Source organism: Syngnathus floridae, chromosome 1 (assembly GCF_059516105.1).
Source record: "Syngnathus floridae isolate MCC-2025c chromosome 1, RoL_Sflo_1.0, whole genome shotgun sequence".
In the NCBI taxonomy this organism is placed as follows: Eukaryota; Metazoa; Chordata; class Actinopteri; order Syngnathiformes; family Syngnathidae; genus Syngnathus; species Syngnathus floridae.
In genome coordinates this window covers 7,781,058-7,798,636 of record NC_142413.1, presented here as the reverse complement: position 1 = coordinate 7,798,636, position 17,579 = coordinate 7,781,058, and the positions used below count along the sequence as shown (strand labels likewise).

Genomic DNA, 17,579 nt, shown 5'->3' with positions numbered 1-17,579 from the left:
CTTTCAGTATCAAAGGTAGAAAAGCGCTATGCAAATACAGCCCATTTATAAGATTTAGTTGATATAAACCATCGATGCCCTGGAATTAATTTTTATTAATAATGTAATTTAAAAAAAATAAAATGTCTCTCCTTTTTTATGCCTCTAAATTAGGAATGTCTTACTGCTTCTTTTCAGACTAAAACCAGACCATATCTTTGTGTACTCACCAATATAAACATTCGTACTTTAAGTTGTTTTGATATTAAAAATGTCAAACATCGCAAACCGTTCTTTTTGAAAAGGATGTTGATTTGCCAACGTGTCAAACTACCATAGTATATCATCACCAACCACTGCTGATGACGAAATACTTAGTTTGATCTGCTTTGCCATAAGTATATTGGTGACTGGTATTGGAAGCCTCCACGAGTACCGATACCTTTAATTTTAGGATTTATCGGCACCGATACCGTGTATCAGTACTTGCCCATCCCTCCTCTTAGTGACAATATGAATTATAAAGAAGGCAATCTTGTGAGGAATACACTCACTGGGCCCTTTATTAGACACAGGCACATGTACAGCAATAAAGTTAGATTCACATTGCTTAATTTGTTTTATTTTCATGTCTTACACGTTATTGTTTTAAATCTTCATACTTGTCCTCCTTCTGTCCGGCCTTGGTGGAAAGCTCCACTCCACAATATTTCCCCCCCTCATCCTAGTTCAGAATCATGTTCCATTACGCCACTATTTAATGAATATTTCACTCTCTCGGTCTGTCTTGTCACGTCGCTGCGTGAATCCGGTGGCCTTGCGTCTTTCAAAAAAATTGCAGTCACGAGCAATGAAAGGCAAGCGTACACCAGGCGGCTTTGGCAGCTCCTTGTGTCTTCAGTCTTTTTTTGCAGGTATGCAGTGGGTGGGTGACAGGCAAGAGCGGAGGCAGGTAGCATGCTAAAAATCACTTCACTGGAGACCTCACATCAAAGTGGAAGCAAACCTCATATTGATTGAACTTTCAAGCTCGGAATAAAAATACGCGGTGACATCAGAGCAGCTAAAATGTGACTGTCATGTTTTTCAAACTTGGCTGAACAACTGACTGAAAAGAAGTATTGGGCGGCGAGCGCACGCGCGCGCGCACATGCATTGGCAGAAGACGACGAGCTGTCTTTGTCTTACAGGAGCCTCAAAGTCCGATTAGATTGAGAGGCACGCGTGAGGGGTTTGTCAAAAATACGATGATCGACAGCACTTTGGTTGTGCTGCATGGGGACTTCTCTGGAGCGCTGTCACTGTCACAAAATCCGACGCGGATCTGCCGCTTGACGGGGATGCGACACGGGACTGAGACTGATCGATTCCCAAACTGACAACCTCAATCTGATTCGGCTGCGGCGCTGCTTTATTTTTTGTGTTAGGGGAAAAAAAAAAAAGTCCCCGTTGCTTGGGTGTGTGGTATAATTTGTATGCCAATATTTAGTGACGATGGCCTGCGCAGCCATGAAGTAAAGTCCTGCTAAAGAGCTTAGCGAAGATTTTGACCTTGACCTTGCTGGTTCCTCAGGTGTGCCAACACGTATCAAGATAATCGAGCTAGCTTTGTTGCCCCGCCCAACCAAGGATGTTAAAGGCACAACTATTTGATTGCTTCTGAGATTGTCTCATTAGATTATCCTTAGGTTGCCTTTGGCCACCTAGGTCGGACGAGGGGAAAAAAAAAAAGGGTCGAAATATGTTGGGCCAACAATCTGAATTATTGAACCCGTTTAATATTTAGGACCAAAAATCTAGATATGTGTGGGGAAACCTGACTCTCGAGTCTTTTGATTGTGTGGATTTTGACGTCAACAGGATGTAGTCAAGAAAACACCGTGACCGAGAAAAAAAAAAATTAATTAAAACAAACATACCTGACGGATTTTTTTTTTTTTTTTTTTTACATCATTCAACAGCACTTTTCCGAAACATTCCAATTACTGGTTGCCACCATCTGGAAGAGCCATGACCTCTTAACATTCGTTTCATAGTCAATGAAAACGATCAATATTCACAGCTAGTGTATCGCTAATCTATCACAAGAGATTGTGAGAGGTTGACCTATTGATTTTTTTTTTCGCCGGTCCGAGTTTGTACCTCTGTTACTGTGTTGTTTTCCGTACATTCCACGCATGTTTTTCGTTTCTAATGCGAAAGTCGACACTCACCGCATTTTTCCCCTTCAAAGTCGCCTCCTGTTGTGCATTGTGATCACAATAGTGTCAATCTCGTACCTTCAAAGCGTCATCTCCGTTTGCAGCTCTGAGTGGCCGCCTCGCCTGCGTCTCCCACTTGCAGCTTTGGTGGCAGCTCTCAAAACAGCTGGACAGATTGGGACACACAAAATCCAAGCAAGACAAATTATTTGGATACATTTTGGACATAGCTGAAATGTAACCTGTAACCAATTTTCAAGTTCTTCTAGAAATGTTGCCATCTAAGAGGCAATTGGATCTCTTAAATGCTTGAGTAGAAAAGACCAAATTTGACAACATATGAATCTGCTTCCAATGAGCTGTTTGGTTTTGCAATATGATGTTCACTCATTCTATGATGGCAAAATTTCAACAGTAAAGTAGAAGCTATTTGTTAAACACGGTCGTATAATTAATTCCAATTAATTATTGGATAGGACACTTTTTGGGATCTGCTTAACTCCTCTTGCTTTTCCTTTCCTCTCTAATTAGCTCTAACTTTACAAAAAAGCGTTTGATTATTTAGTGAACACAGTTTTTTGTAGAATCAAATGAAAGCACAGAACAATTAATAGCTTAGGTAGATCAGATGGGCTTTACATCTGCACACAAGCTTTTTGTATCATCGTGAAATGTTCATCAGATTCACTTATTAGCAGCCTTATCTGTTTTTTTCTACCATTTCAACTTATTAATTAGACTCCAACTGCTTAACTTTGAATAAAACAAAAAAGCAGGGATATTGGGGTGTTCTAAAACTTTTGAGCAGTGGAGTGTCTCGATTAAGAAAAATGTAACGCAACTATCTTGCTTGCACATTTTGACTCCAGCGCTCCTTAGTGAAGTGACAGAGGAATCATTTTAAATCAAGTCCTCTGCTTTGGCTGGACCGATTCCAAAAAGTTCAAAAAAATGAAGATTATGTAATCTAAAGGCCAAATCTCATAGAAAAGCTTGTTTTTCCTAAATAAAGTCGGACTTTTCTTTTTCTGCGTTATCACCATGTAGTGTGTATATTGTGATTTTTAATTTTTTTAGCTGAAGTTTATTTATTTATTATCTTTACCCACTATAGTAATTTATTTGATCTTATTTCTGTTTGAGAAATGTTGTCTGCAGCCGCAGTGACTCATGCTTGTTTTGTCCAGCGATACGAGCTTTGTTGAGGTGGCGGAAAAGAAAAGCTCGGCGTGGTCCCTTAACAAAGCGTCGTTTGAAGCCGTGCCAAGTGATTGGAAATAATCGAGTGACAATAATCAGATGAAAAGAGCGGCAATCTCAATAAAGTTTGTCATTCAGCCATTCAAGGCTCAATCATATCAGAGGTGTTTTGCATAACTAAGAGACACTGCTTCTAATCCTCAAAGGGTGCGGGGGCGACTTGGCTTTGCACTGTAGTCATTCAAGGTCACAACCTGGTAGGAAATATGGGCTGCCATAGCAACACAAAGATGGCCTCTGAAGGCTTAGCATAATTCTGCCCTAATAGAAAAATAACAGCGGCAAATCCCGTCCTTAGTGAGCGCGCTTCTTTGACCCGGGCCGACTCCCACCTGTGAAGCGCCTAGTCACCAAACCCAGTCGCTAAGGCTGTGCCGAGATGAAAAAGAGCCCACCTCTGGATTGGGGATGGGCGCCCTAAGCCGCCGCCGCCAAATTCTTTCCCCTCTCTGAAGCCGGAATCAGCCCTGCCGAGCGTCTAGCGGCGAGCTTTGGCTTTTTTTTTTTTTTGAAGGCGGACAACATGTGCTGCCAAATGAATCGTGCTCTCTATATGGCTCTCCACTTTGAAGTGCTTGAGCCACACTCTGAGAAGAAGAACTTTGGTAGAGGAAATTGGCTTCTGTGGGATAAGATCTCAGCGCGGTTCCCCTCTGTTTGGGCCAATGTTGTGAAGATGAGTGCGGTGTCACAGTGGGAGCCCACGTGGCTCTAAACCTGCCTGGTAACCATGCCCTTCCCCTCTTGATTGCATCTAATCCCCCCCCCGCCTGCATTGTTGCCAGGTACCACGGCGACCGGTGGATCCTTGTCGCTGCGAGTAGCATCCCGAGTGATGAGAATAAATTACGCCGCTCCGGAGTGGGAGGCATGTAAGTACGCCGACTGCTTGTTACCATCAGCGAGGAGCTGTATACGGGATGCAGCCATGTTGGTGATATCAGGCTGCGATCAAAGGCTGCAAGGAATTATTACTGTCAGAGGCGGATATGGAAATCCAATCAGTGCCGCGTGGTACTGTAGGGTTTATTGTTGATGTTCGGCATGTAGAGGATAAGGAAGTGTTTGCACGATGCAAGACTGAGTTCCTGACTCAGACGTTTTTTTGCCCGTTGGTTCACAAAGAAGAAATATGTTCTCATCTTTTGGTACAATGTTCCAAAGCAATATTGCCGTTCATATCAGTTTCTGTGGTAGTTTTCCTTGATATCCTGACTGTTAGCGCTAATGTTATCAGGCTAACAATGTGTGGGTTGCTGAAACATTGATGCTGGGCCGCATATGGCCCGCTGGACGGACTTTGAACACCAGCGAGCGTTGCCTCATACTGAGGTCTGTTCCTAATAATTTGCGACCAGTAGGGCAAAGAATACAGCTATCACGATTGCGTTGAACGTTTATGTGGAATCTTAAGTTTTTGTTTTACAGTATCAGAAAAACATGTCTATATAAAATCCGATCTGATAGATTTCCAAGAAGTTGACATGACTTCACAGGAGAACGTTATATCTGTAAATTGAATATATTTTGTTTGTTTATTGCTAAGAGTGCTTCACATGAGATATGATTGTCATAATTTCATGATAATTATGTTTATCTTAATATTTGGGATTAGCAAACAGACTGATGAATTCCGGCTTAGATTTTTTTTTGGGGCGGGGATAGTATGACTTCGCTAGAGCTTCTTGTCTTACCAACTCATCTTATAGCTGTTAGGCAAATATGTAGAACTCATATTGATATTCTTCTTTTTTACCCTTTCTATAAATACTGTAGCGAGATTTAAAAAAAACACCATCTTTGCACTTCATACCTTAGAATTCCGCTTATGGCGAAGAATCTTTGGTTTCTCGTCTGCATTATGGAACGATTCTCAGCGTGTCTTCCCATTAGGCAGACGGTGACTTTCATAATGACGCTACAAGGGACTCCCGTTCATTTCACAGTACTTCTACAACGTGTCCGAGCGGAGTAATTAAATCAACGACGTTAAGAACGACCGTTGGACAAGAATCCCAACTCTCGACCCTGGAGGCGACCGCACCGAACGTCCATGTGTTAAAGCCCTCTTTGTCCATCTTATGCCCGGCACCTTTCTACATCAAAGCGGACTCGGGCGCATGTCTTAAAGATTCACATCTCCATGAAAGAATGGCCTCTGCTCAGATACGGACACCTCTGGCCTCATTTACCGCGCGCAGTCTCCTTCCTGTCTCCGGGCCTCGATCCAAGTATAGAGCGGCGATGTGACGAGATCACACAGAGAGGTGCGGGGACTTGAAGGCAAAGAGTTACTGCGCATCTTACCAGAAGTCTCCAAAGGCTTCTATTAAAACACGCTCAATATGCCGGTCAGGGCTTTCAAAGTGCTGCACAGCCTCTAGCCCCGGCAAACTCAAAGGGCAACGGTGCACACGGAGTATAAGGGGAATCAGGCTCCCATTAATTTAATGAGTCCAGGGTATTAGTATGCTCTAGCCAGCTGTGAAGTCTCCCTTTTAAGGAGTTCTAAGTCGAGATCCACCAACTTGGCGGGGACAAAGGAGGAGAGCGGATGATTCGCGCTCATCTAAACTGAGATCAATTTCTCACTGCTACCCCCTCGGTGGTTACTTAACACGTCTTTGTGAAGGGAGATCTCGTCAATGGCATCTGCACTCAACAGATTCCCAAAAAGCGTGCCGTGAGAGGTGTGACCTGGGAAATTAGCTGATTTCACTAGATTGGTCAGAACATTATTTACTACAAGTAATGCAGAATTAGGAGTTGTGAAGACGTATACGCTCATTCCAAAGAGATATGTAGTGTCTAAAGTTACAAAATAACTTTTAATGATGTTTTTTGTTGCTCTCCAAGAATTACGATGACATTGCAAGTGAATTTATACCAAAAAGGATCGGTGCAATGAATAAGTGATCTATCCCAGAAAACAATTCAATCGTGACGTTTGCATTGCGAACCCGAAGGCACTTTTATGTCACATTCAGACGAGAGTAGAGGGTGAATAGATTATTCTTATGACTCAAAAACAATATCCATGTTCAATAAAATGTTTAGACTAATAGGAACTCATAGAACATAAGGATTTAATTTTAATTTCCAATTTATAGTCCCACTATTGAGGACAACACAGTTTTCAGTGATTGCGTGTTTTTAACAATCATCAAAAATGGACAATGGTCTATAAGTAGAGATCACGAAACAGTTCCAACCTGTAAGAGATTACAGACCCACGGTTTTCTAGGATTCGTCAACCAGGAAGTAGCAGCTGCAGGAGCTAATTAAAGTCAAAGTAACACGGTAACATAGCCCAGTCCGGCGCCACATCAAACACCGGTCGTCATGCCAGTCCGCCGTCTCATCTCTGGCCCATCCGAGCCCTTCGTGACCTGCGCTCAAAGCCCACTGGGTCCTCGACCCCGACCCGAGTGCTTCGGAGCAGTGGGGGATCCCTGCGGGAAGGGTTGCGGGGGCAGCGGGCACCTGGAGCAGACCTACCTGCCTGCGAATCTGCTTACCAAACTGCGGCCATGCGTCTGGCTGCGTCTGTTTGGACTCTGACCTGCACAACAAAGCAGAGGAGAGCGTCTGGGTTAGAGGTCGTTGGAGAGAGGGCAGACTTGGTGAAAACACACGTAAGAAACGCGGTGGCTAGTTGTGATCAGAGGAGCACATGTGGCTCAGCTGAGGGAGAACCAGATGCCGGAGATGTCTTCATAAGCCCTGTCAACACGCGACGTTAGACGTTAATGAATGACAGAGTGCAAAAATACTGTTGATCTGCAACAACCACCATCGGTACCAGTGGCTCGCAGTCACATTGGACTCCAACATATTCGGTAGACATATGCTTAGTGGAATGCAGCACATATGTTTGGTTTGTCTGTAAGTTAGCAGGTCACTTTCTGGTTCAAAGAATATGATATAAGGTAGCAGTATAACGTTTAAAATGACTTAAAATCTATAAGACTCCTTCATGGGGCCTGAAATGAGTAGTCGACTCATCAGTGGCTCGACTTACATATGTATATATGTATGTGTGTGTATATATATACATATATATATATATATATATATATATATACCTAAAACATAACTTACAAAAGTTTCAAAATATATATATATATATATATATACACACACATATATTCCCTATATATATACTACGCACGCACGTACGTACGTATGCATGCATGTATGTATATCAGGGTTTTACATGAAAAGGAAAACAACTGATGTTTTCCCAATATTCGGGGTCGGAAATGCTTGTGAATATGACATAAGTTCTATCACACTGCACAGAATATTTCAAGTCAAATGCTAATTCTTTTTGCTTCCATGTATAAACACAAGACAAAATAAGAGTTCGTATTTTCTTCTTAGAACTCTGGAGGTCCATGATGGAAAGAAGCGCATTCAACACTGATTCAAATGTATAAGGAGCGTGGCAGAAGGGTGTGGGTGTTATCTACGTGAAGTGCTGCATGGCCATGGCTGCTGCAATGTCACACTGTTATCGGCCATAACTGCGATGGCATGTATGGCCGCTCTAGTAAACAAATGTTTTTTAACATTTTATCTTTCTAACCAGCTTGTTACTTTTCAGTATGACTGAGCTACAAATACTACCTCTCACTCCAACTGCACATTATATTTGTCAAGACAAAATGTTGGACGGAGCTTGTGTTGGATTGCGCTGGCTTGCCTAATGTCGTGTCCAGTGGGTGTACATACGTCCTCATGTTCAAGGTGACTGACTGCGAGCGTCTCTTGTTCCTGCCGTCTCTCTTTTGCACGTTTCCCTGCCAGGCTGGTCTCTGTAGCAGTCCTCTCCCCAAACTGTGCAATCAGCAGATGTCTTTATAGAGCAGCCCACTGCCACATGCACTCCTCGCGTTCTCTGCCAGTTTCAATTTGGCCACGGATAATTCTTTTTTTTTTCTTTCTTTCTCCTTTCCCAACGATTATTCTTCCTCTTCCAAACCGAACAGACAAGCAGACGCATTTATTTGCTGCTCCTTAACGCGGCCTCAGGTTGCCGCTTAAGTCAGCGCTCGGAATCCACGCGGCTCAATAGACGCAGGTTGTCCGTCCCATTGTAGTGCAAAAGAGCTGATTTAAACAAACCCTAGCAAGTCAATGAAATCCTCCGCCCTTTGTAAAAGTGAAGTCAGACCGACTGATCCCCTCGCTGGGATAGCTTCAATTATATCATCACAAAAGGACTGGAGAAAGACTCAACTAAGCAAAAGTTGCATTTCCGCAGCACGCAAATTGATAGCAGTCATTTGTACCTAATGGTTTTCAAACGTTAGCAACTGTTTTATCTTAGTAAGAATCCCCAACGCACACACAATTATGCAAAATTCACAAACCCAATACACAGCTCTTTTCCACTTGCTATTTTTTTTTTTTCAAAACAAATTTTAGAGTCTTAAATGTCACATTATTTTGGGGAATGATAAGAGATTTGTTGTTGGTGACCCCCATCCCCAAAAATGGCAGTTTCCAATTAAATACATGCCAATAAATGTACAAAATCTCTCTAAGTAACTAAAGCAGCTCCATAGCAAATAAATGTGGTAATACATTCAAGGTTAGTAATACTGTGACATAAAAAAAGAACCATTTGTTCCAGAAAATATCAAGTGTGCAAAAGTTTCAGCTAACCAATTCCAAATGTCCCAAAATGGTGTTAAACTGGGTTGAGAATCCCAGTGAGGAGCCTGCCTCTTGATCCCAAGCCGCTCCCGCCCAAGCCTGATCCCCCGCCCCTTTTTAGCTACTTTTATCTCCCACAGCAGGTAGTTTGTCACAGATGTGCTATGAAATCCAGCACATTCACTCCATTTTAAAATATCAATAAGTGTTGCGTTTGCGTTGTTGTGGGAGGGCAATTTGTATTTTATCAGGTGGAGAATTGCATGTTTTCAAAAAGTGTTGGGAAAGTTAGATTCTATATTGTAAACTGAATTATTTACACCGAGTCACATTAAAAATAGGCATGCATCATATTGTTCCGCATTTTAACGACAGGTACAATATTGTCACAGAGGAACTTGTGTATGATGATGTCGCTATATCGGTAGCATTGTGATGCCATGTTTAATGGGAATTTTGGCTTTTCCCCATTTTCAATACAAAATCAGAGTTTATTGATCTAATTGTCCTTTGTATTATCCCCTAACTTACTAAAGATACGAGGAAAAACAACTCAGCACACTGTTTTGGAGCAAGCAACTTTGCTTGTTTTATTGTGCTAACTAAAATTATTGCCATAAATGTCAGAAATTCATATTTTAAAGATTTTATAACTTAAATTGCTGTTTTAGCCTTCCAAAAATACAAATTGTTTTACATAATGCAGAAACATCATGTTGCATTTGAACATATGAGGTGAACGATAATTCAGAATAAAACACATAAAAAAAAGAACCTAAAACATTTAATCACGTACACTGGATACTTAGAATGAAATTTCGATGCTGTCTTATTAAATCAAATAGAATAGAACTTCATCATCACTGTCACAGGAACAATAACATTCACACTTTGGAGCATTTTTTAATACAGGTATGTAAGCACACATTAATTAGAAGAAATTTACAGAAAAAAAAATGCCTGATAGTTTAACTTGACTTAACTTTCTGCGCCACACCCCTCCTTGCATGCAGCATGTTAGCAACATGTCAGCAACATGTCAGCGACATGCCAGAGCTGCCTCGTCTGTCACCGTCCCTGTCAGATCGGTGCAAAAGGGTGGCAGACGTGCGAAGGCTTCAGCTCCTCTCGCCAAAAGCAGCCGTCCAAATAAAAACCGAGAGAGCGCAGCGCTGTATAAATCCCAATAAAAGTTCTCCAAAGTGGAAAATAATAAGGCGGTTAACAGAACAGCACTAAGACTTTGCTTTAAAGAGTTTATGCGACCTATTTTTTTTAAGAGCCATTCTGTTAATGTGTGAAGAGAACTTCATGAATCCACGTTTTTATGAGCCATTTTGTAAGTGTAATGAAATGGAGATAAGGAGGTGTGTGTGTGTGTGTGTGCGTGTGTGTGTGTGTGTGTGTTAGCGAAGACTTTAGAGTTGCGCTCTTGGCACGCCATTTCTTTTTCACTCCATTTGGTGACAGATTGGGTTGAGATATCGTCCTATCTTGGCAGCGGTGCTCCACTCACAAGCGTTACAAAGTCAGGGTGAGGTTTCGCACCTTGCCTGACGACCCAAATCGACCTGGTTCCTTCAGTGAACACTTTCTCTGCACGGGCCTCCTCTTTGGCGTCTGGGCCCAGTTTGGATAATTGTCTGCTACAGTTAGCCGCCCCGCTGCAAAAGGTTGTCTTTGCAGTGTTAATTGAACTCCAGAAGTACTTACTGCTTCTAGTATTCTAGAATTTTGTACTAAAAGCAGTGACTTTAAAAGTCAGTAAAGTTATAACAGTCACGGCCCAAGTACAGTCAATTCAGTTGTGTTTGACTTTGAAATTCAATACTTTTGCATTATACTTTTAATATGCAATACATTTTAAATGAATTAAGGAAATTGGTTTTCCATATTTAAATGCAGTATACATGTTCAAATAGTGCTCCACAATTCTAACTTTGTTTTAATGCTGATTGTGATGGTGGTACTTGAAAAGCAACATTTTTTTCACATGGTCCAAAAAGTTTGAGAACTACTTTCAGTTTGTGTGATTCGCAATTAAAATCCAACCGTTACAATGAGAGCAACTTTTTAGCCCTGTTTAGAAACAGCAGCGGCATATGCATGAACATACAGTATTTGCTTGTAGCATTAGCGTATAGCGTAACCTAGCATACCTTTTTCGAAAGTGAGCGCAACCACTTTGATACACCCTTTTCTCAAATTCTCAAATTACAACCACCTTTAATTATATTGATTTATATGAAGACATTTCTCATGCTAATTATTTTACAATAACCACCAACAAGGTTTTAAACCAGCTGGCAAAAAGATAATCTTAATAATTAACCTTTTATTTCCATAAATCACTGCATGTGTTTACATGTAGCGTGGCATGTGTACAGTATGTCTCCCACTTTTAGAAAACAATTTAAAAATAAATAAATAGATCACAAAAAAATTCACAAATAAATTTTCCCGCTTTGGTTTCTTGCATAAATTAGTTTTTCGCTTTTTATGACAATATGAGCACGAGTGTGTCAGTGGGCTTCTACAAAGGAATGTTTTGCTTTATATACACTTTTTAAACTACCATTATAAATATTAGACCCTGCTTCACTGTATAAAATGTCCTGCCACTACTTGCACCGTACAAATTAATGTAATGATAAAAAAGCAGAAGCAAATCTTGCACAAAAACATGTCAGTTAATAAAGCCGCAACCAAATGAAAAGTAGAGCAGGATTCATCACCAGTTTCAAACTTTTCTTTCTATTCTCTTACGTTTGGTCTTTTAAAAAGCTCTTAAGCCTTGTTTATTTTGTCATGTATGATTTTTTTTTTAAACATTGTTAATGATATTAATTACCCGCAGTACCTCCACTGTACTTTTGTGTTGGAGCACAACAAGAACTAATTTGCTTTTTTCTGCAAACTTACTTTGGGCTAAAAGCCTCCGAAGCTGTTGGCTTTGCAAATGTATGCGTCAAAGTCTATCAAGTGAGCACCTGCAGCCGGGACGCGCGCACACGCATTTGTACGAGTGTGCCTGTCCTGTTGTCATCCAAACAAATGCTGAGTGACGTGCAGCAGCACACATTGTCGGAGCGAGTGGCGTGACAGCAAGCAAGGTTCAGACAACTGTTGTGATGTGTTCAACATTCAGTGTTGACTTGACAAATGCGTTTTCATGCTAAACATAAGTCAACAAAGTCCAAGTAGCCCATGCAAGTGCAAATAATTATTAGTAGGTCAGGCTGACAATTGTATTTACAAATTCGGTCTAATCACCTAAGTGAAAATCAAATGACAAATTGAGATGACCTAAATTCTATGTAAATATGTCATGGAAAGGAAGCCCGGAAAGCAAAGTGCAGTCTTCATCAGGATAGGCCTGAAATATGAGGAGACTTTAATTTGACAGTGTGAAATTGGAGCACCTTTACAGGACATTTTTTCTATTTTTCTCTTGTCAGTAGCTCACATTTGTCTCATGAATCTGTTCTTTTTTTTTCTTCTTTTATTCCCTTTTTTTTCCCCTCGCAAAAAAAGTGAGGTGGAACGGTGGTGGGCTCATTAAGGCAAAATTTGAAATCATTCAGGTGAGGCCATTACAGGCTGGACCATTGTGGGGAACCTTTTATTGCAAAAGGCTGTGATTTTTACCCTTTCATTCCACCTTGGCTTTCAAGCTAATTAACCTTTTTTTTTTTTTCCCAATTTTGATATTCCAACTGTTGTGATTTGTGATTTCATATGAGCATTTTGAAATGGAATATACAGAACCGGCCAAAAATATAAACACAAAAAACAAAACCCCTCTTTTCAGTTATGCACGTACAATCTTGTTGATCCCCAACCCCCTCAATCTCCTAATTATAAACACTAATATTAAAATGTCACAGAAAGAAATTATGCATTTTTTCCTTACGCGCAATGATTTCATATACCAATGATATATGACAATAACGGTGTTTTGTGTTATTGGAACACATATCAATACTATACTATTAATAATAATAAATACGTTTTGTGATTTTGCATCTTTGTAATAAATATTTGCCAAGCAAAAGACATTTTAACAAAATTGAAATAGTGTAGCCCGTAAATTGTCTACAATGGTTTTTGAATTTTTGCGGTAAAATTATCCAATACATTAATCCAAACAAAAAAACGAACTGCATATTTTTTGTGACGATTTCATCAAATACGGTAACAGCTAAATAAATGTAAAATCTACCAAGCAGGCAGCGTGAACCAAATATTTGTTTTAATTTTTAATTTAGACAAAACGACGGTGAACTCGAATGAACAAATAGTCTGTTATCTCAAAAAAGTTGATATTTGAAATATAATTTTTTTTTCCAAAATGACTTTTGAGTAGCATTTATTTCAATGAACCCTTTCTCCTGTTTAGATTAAAATAAAACAGTTTGCTGAAGATGCCATCTGTTTTCAAATGATATTGTGTTATTTTTTTACTTTTTGTAAAACTTATATCAAAAGCAAAGAAATTCATGAGCTCTCGAGTTGAAGGTGGACCATTCTTTCATTTGCTTCTTCAAGAGACTTGTCTGCCCGCTTCCATCATCAACAATTATTAGTACGTAAGCATAAATGCAAGCTGCAGTTGCTAATCAAAGCAAAAAAATAAATAAAATACAAACTAAATCAAACAATTAAGTCCAATCGGATTGTATGTAACCGTACTGTCAGTTTGCAACAATTAAAAGTCTTCCGCCATCTGTTTGGCTGATTCAAGCATCAGCGCCCGCCCTCCCATCTTCTCATTAGCACACTTGTTCAACATATAGTCAGCGTGCAACAAATAAGAAACATTTGTCTTTTTTTTTTGCTGATTTATTAAAAAAAACAAAAACAGATCACATCATAGCAATTCCAAGTATTTATTGTCATCAGCTTGTGTTAAAATCATCTCAAAAGGCTCAACTAAATAAAAGTGACATCTTTCTTGTCTTTGTTTCTTTGTAACTTGAAGCAAACGGCGCAGCCTCTCGAAAAAAAATTACCTCCAGCCACACTTGAAATGTGAGGAAAAAGTAAAAGTATAGCGCGGGAGGAAAGTTAGCAGTCCTCCGCCTTTTCTACGGGGCTTCCAAAGAAAACTCTCTCTCACATGATTACTCAAAGTTAACCTTACGCATGGGGAGGGAGGGGGGAGGGGGGGTGAGGCGTTTGAAGACTTTCCTTGTGTCATAGTAGCAAGTACTTTCAACTGCGACGACTCAAACAGACTTTCATATGAAGCTGTCACATCACAGTCATCTCCAAACACCACATTCTGCCTCAAAATATTTATGTAATCACTCATTGTAATAGAGAAGTTTGTGTTATTTTATTTAAGCCCGCTTCCTAAATTCACGCTGTCGGAAAATTCAATAAAAGCCCGTAGTGTGAGACGGACATAATTGAGACGATTTAACACAAACTTTTGTGTGTGTGTGTTTGTCTCTTGGATTTGTTTATTAATTTATTTTATTTGCGGCATAGGGCAGGGAGTGGGATGCTTTTGGTGTAAATCTTCAAAGAGCATCAGCTTCATTTCTTCCCTGTTTGCTTAGCAACAGCGGCCATTTTGTCTGCATTTGCATTGGTCCAATTTGTGCTTGATATTCAAGCCCACATTTTAAATACTTATTTTTTTCGACTTCAATGTGGTAGACGTATGTTGTTGTATTTTTATTTGAATTATGCACAACCCTTTAAGTTGATGCTAGAAAATTAAAAGATGTTTTTTTCTCTCGTCTTATAGGGGAGGTACACACTCACATAATGGAATGATCCCTTCCTCGATGTGCCCGTCAACCACCCGCTGCTGCTGCTGTCAGAGCCCGAGCGCAAAGAAAACCGACCGCTGTTGAAATTTATCGGGCCACCGGTCATCTCGCTTTGTTCCTCGGTCACGCCGTGCAGGTAGGAGCCCGACGGGCCTCCTTTGTCGAGACGGCTCAATTGTTTTGGTCTTTCTGAAATGTCCAAATTCACTCTGATGCTATCAATTAGTTAGCACTTTTTCACATGGCCGTAATAATTTAGCGGGAATCGATATATTTTTAATCGCATTTGCACAGATGGATATGCCAGGAAGTTATTTTATTATTTTTTTCTCTGACTTCATAAGATAGCACGTCACGTGACCGCAAACCAGTCAACAATCACATGCTCACATACGGTCTGACAATGTGATTTGCCTGTGCAGCATCTCACAAGCTGCTTGTCACTTCCTGCCCTGCGACTCTGACAACCACTTTGTCACGTTCAGGAACTTATGGCGACCTGCGGATGTGTTGCCCACATCTGGGGTTCACATTTATCTTGTCAGAAGAACATCACATCTGTCCTATCTGCAACTGTCATGTCAGATATTTGCAATTTGTCATTACAAATATCAACAATTCAGTAGATGGGAGAAAATGTGAATTGCAAAGACCTGTAACTTCTCTTTGAGATATTTCCAATTGGAGTCGGACAAGTCAACTGTATTGAGGATATCTGCAACCTCCGTGGAACATTCTCGATAATCTGTGTCACTGGAATTGTAGATATTGGGATCTGGACATTATAATGAGATTGGAGTCCTAGATAAACCATAATGGGGAACTTCATACACATGGATGGCCAAAGTGACATCATAGGCCCTACTGAAACGACATTGCACAAATCCGTAATTCAGCTGTCTCCAAGCAAAACTGAGTTACAGATTTCTCTCCTTTCACTTTCGGTCACAGAATGAAACTTCTCACCATTCAAAAAGTCAGAAAGATGTTGTCAATCCAGATAGCTTGCCATGGTTACCCAAGTTGGTGCCCCCACAATGCACCCCCCCCTCCCCTCCACATACACACGCACACACACACATATGCACTCACATATGAGCCCACAGACTAACCTCCATACTGCAGGGACAAATCCACAGAGAGAAAGCAAGCCTCGGCCAAAATGTCCGTGTTCTAGTCACACAGGGTCACGGTGTCGTTGTGACGGGAGTCGAGGGGAGTTGGATGTCAACGCAACTGGGCTGCAAACTGGTTTCCCAACTGCGGAAAGCGGCCCGAGACGGCGCTCGGGTTGCGAGGTGGACACAGAACTGAATCAGGCCCGGGCCGGCTCAGGATGGGGAGCACCATGGGAGAGGGAGGCGGCTCTATGGCCAGGATTTTGGGGAAGGATTATGAATTGAGACGTACAGCTGGGAGGCTAAAGTTACACTTTTCATTAGCACTACCGAGGGGGTCCTGCCTGCTTTTGGGAAGCCGGTCTCATTTGTGAGGACCTCGTAACCAGCCCCCCCCCCCCAAAAAAAAAAAAAAACGCCTGCCTTTCTCTCAGAGTTGTTGTTCTGCAGGCACATTCTTCACCTGAGGATTATTGTTTTTGATACGGTCAAAACCGGAAGGGACGTGCTGTTATGCTTTTTTTGTTTGTTTTTGTGCCAGGAGTGAAAAAAATTATAGGGGGTGGAGCGGGTGCATTGTGAAAAAGTAGTCATTCACCAAAAAGAACCCGAGTAGAGCGAAAGAGAGAGAGCGAGAGAGCAGTATGCCCCCTTCTGGCTCTTTTCTTCTCTGGCTCTTTTCTTCTCTTCTTTCCCTGCCGTTTGGAGATGTGAAGAAATGTCTTTTGATCAGCTCCGACAGAGGCCGGGCCATGTGAAGAGGGTTGCTGGCAGGTGCTCTGCCAATCCGCGTGAGGCAAAAATGTCCCTAATAAGAGCGTAATAAGCTAACGAGTGGCGGGCGTCTGTCTGATCCGCGTTGTGGGAAGCGCCTGTGCCAGGACGCCCGGCGCCGTCTGACGTGTCGCCGCCTTTAGAGCTCTTTGCCAGGTCAGCGGCTTTCACCTGCGTGGACGCACCCATATGCTCCCTCACCGCTGGCACAAGAAACCCTCAGTGGAGTTTTGCAGCCTGGTGAATGTTTGTTTGTTGTAAGGTATATGGGTGATGTGTTAAAAAAAAAAAAAAAAGAGCTGCTAAATGTTAAAGTTATGACTCATGTTTGAAGGATGAGGCGACAGTCGTCATCCGTGGAGTCTAGAAAAAAAATCAACTATTTGGACAAAGTCAGCAAAAGACACGAAGCGTACATATAAAGTCTAATTTGTTACTTTCTTGTATGACTGGACTTAATGCAAAAACGAGAATTTCCATCCTCACGATGGAGCTATTGCTTCCTCCGATTGGTTTTGCTGGGAACGTACAGTGCAGTGTAAAAGTCACCGCGAGCTTTGTTGTTTTAATGACCATTTTCACAGCAGTCCATCCGAAACAGTTAAACAAAAACACACATAAAGGCATTAGCATTAGCTTGCCTTCTATTCCATTTCCATTTAATGGAGTCAGGATCATGCCAATGCCAGGCCTTTGAAGGAGTTGTTCTTCTTTTCGTTTGTGATCGTTATAGCATTACCATGGTGATGGTGACCTTGGTACTTTAAGCACGTGAGACAAACACTTTTTAAGGTGTATCATTACAG

The 17,579-nt window shown here is 41.2% G+C and overlaps 2 long non-coding RNA genes across 9 annotated transcripts in view; one reads left to right on the top strand and one right to left on the bottom strand.

Annotated features, from left to right (window-relative positions):
* The window catches only part of LOC148403844 (uncharacterized), a 149,232-nt gene that overhangs the window by 98,688 nt on the left and 32,965 nt on the right, over positions 1-17,579 (top strand). For all 8 annotated transcript variants that reach the window (XR_015858482.1, XR_015858490.1, XR_015858484.1 and 5 more), the window contains one exon: positions 14,857-15,017. This is a non-coding gene — a long non-coding RNA (uncharacterized LOC148403844). The remainder of the gene's footprint in view (positions 1-14,856; positions 15,018-17,579) is intronic.
* LOC148403845 (uncharacterized) lies at positions 507-16,376 on the bottom strand. The gene is made up of 3 exons (XR_015858494.1): positions 15,994-16,376; positions 6,939-7,002; positions 507-2,346 (listed from the first exon to the last, which is right to left on the bottom strand). It is a non-coding gene; the product is annotated as an uncharacterized LOC148403845 (long non-coding RNA).